The following is a 2,429-nucleotide window of genomic DNA, read 5'->3' as shown; positions in this document are numbered from 1 at the left end:
TGAACAGAGACGTCAGGAAGAGGCGGTGAGTTGTGCGTCGGCCTCTACAATAATACCGCGTGTGCGTGGACGTATGAACACGCTAGCTATACCGCTTCCTTCGGTGAGTCGAGATAAAGAGTCGTGGCCTTTTCGGTGGATCATCGGTAACCGCCATGCTACTGTACGAAATTGTCCACGTTTTCCAGACAACGATGGAGGTTGACTCGCTTAGATATTACACGTGCGTGAGTACAAACCCTTGGAGAGATTGCAAGAGTGTGTAAACTAAAATGGGGAGAGAGAGAGAGAGAGAGAAGAAAAGGAAAGGTCGGAGTTTAACCGAACAAATATTCCGGTTTGTTACCCTTCACTCGGAGTGGAGGAGGGGACAAGGAAGATAAGAATGAGAGACAGAAATGGAAACAGAGCACATGCTTACCATCACTGTTCACAGCACAGGATTCAGTACTTGTCAGTACTGCAGTCGTGAGATTTGTTTCTTAATTTAAAAAACTGCAATGATGCATTCGAAGCCTTCGCTTGTATTTAATATGAGTTTCTCCTCACAGTGGTAGTATTTGTCGTCAATACGTGCTAATGCAGTTACGAGCGTTTGTCTATGCACAATGTATCCAGAGCAGGCATAGACAACGTTTGAGGTGTCCTCGAATCCACATCCATTACAGGCAGCGTTGTCAGCCAATGCACCTGGCTCTTGAATCACAGCGCCACTAAATTTACGCAGCACATTTCCCTGTGCACGGTCTTCCAGCTTTTCACACGAATATTTCGTAGTGAACTAAGCTTGGCTTTTCCATCCGTCCCTGAAAGCGGGAAACCCGGCAAGGCACTTAGTATACGATTCGTCGTTTAGTCATGCGGGGTGGGGAAAAGAAGAGAAGAAAATAATCCGCAGGCGCGCCCGTTGATACTGTTGTTCCAGCACGCCTACCCTGCATTTCTCACGGCCAAGACACCGCTCTGTGAGTAAACATCATATACACCCAGTGCACCGCTTGAAAAAACCATCAGCATTTCACGCGACGCCTTTCCGAGAAGACTTAACTGTCCCTCGCCGCCCACGACGAACGACGCGAGCTACGTTATCTGGTGGCGAGGAGACGTCGCGACGGGCGCTGCCTGCCTTAACGCACCAACATCTGCACTACCAGGGGTCGACTTAAAGTAAAGTAACCTCAGCGAAGAAAGGAAAGAAAAAAGCGACACAACGCGGTGGAGCAGTTCAGGGGCAAGTTATTGCGCCAGCTCTCACTACCGGTATGTGTACGGTGAAGAGGAAACCGCCCTTTCCAGTCGAGTCAATGGATTTGCATACTCGTTATACGCTCGCGCGCGTGTGCGCGCACTCGCTCTCGCCAGGCGAGTCGGCTTCATAAACCTCCGTCTTTACTACGACGCCCGAGGCGTACACGGGGTGGCCGCCGGCGAGAGACGAGCGACTACTCCGGCGAGATGCTCGACGGAGGAGCAGGAGAAGCAGCAAACCAGCAAGCAATGCTTCAGGGGCAATGACGACGACTACGCCTTCGACTAGAAAGGAGCCCGTCAAAGGTGCACGCGTCGAGGAACGACAAAGACTATTAAAACCGAGAAAGATCGGAAAAGACTATACGCGCGTGGCTCGGCTTCTACGCGACCTCTTCGCGTTCGCAAATGCCCCCGAAGGCGTCGGCGTCGTCACAGCAGCAGCTGGCGCCAAACAGCACGCGTGCACCCTTAGTGACGACATAAACACCAAGAAAACCGTGGCCCCCTTTCTCGAGATGGGCCTTTTTGTCGCTCGAAGCAGGCGCACGCATGCGTCGCGTTGCTCGGTAATGACTGGCGTATATCTTGATCGCGTCGTCCCGCGTAAAGAGGAGCCCCTCTCACCGAGCCGGTCTTCCATTCTTCGGCTCGCGTTGTTGTGTTCTATTCCGTTTCCTGCTTTCAAAGAAAGGGACAAAACAAAAGATGAGGAGGAGCTCGCGGAGACAGAGCCGTAAAACGCCGGCAAAATGCGACCGGGCTCTGGCGCGGCATCACCGCAGCAGCCAGATGAGACCACCCGTCTGTCCCGGCCTCCGCGTGCGAGGCTGTGTTGTACGTAGTAGTCCGTCGTACGTGGTGTGTGTGTGTGGGCGTCCCACAGCCTTTTCCGTATAGGCCCCCTCGCTATTTCCGCTACTTTTTCTTGCATTTCGCCCCTTCGCCGCGAGATCGAGGAGGACGAAGGTCGATGAACCGCCGCCATTCCTTCGAGCCCCATCCTTCTAGAGTTTCCGAAGCTGCCAGTGGCGCTCCTTCAAACGCGTACAGCCGCGAGAAGATGGCCCCGTGAAAAAAAGAGCATATACCTGTCCCCGAGGCTTTCGACACCACCCCGCCCCTCGACACGCGTCTATACCACAGACCCAAGAAATCCCAGGCAGATTAGATGACGTCAG

This window comes from Rhipicephalus sanguineus, chromosome 2 (assembly GCF_013339695.2).
Source record: "Rhipicephalus sanguineus isolate Rsan-2018 chromosome 2, BIME_Rsan_1.4, whole genome shotgun sequence".
NCBI classification, from domain to species: domain Eukaryota; kingdom Metazoa; phylum Arthropoda; class Arachnida; order Ixodida; family Ixodidae; genus Rhipicephalus; species Rhipicephalus sanguineus.
This window is presented reverse-complemented; position numbering follows the sequence as displayed.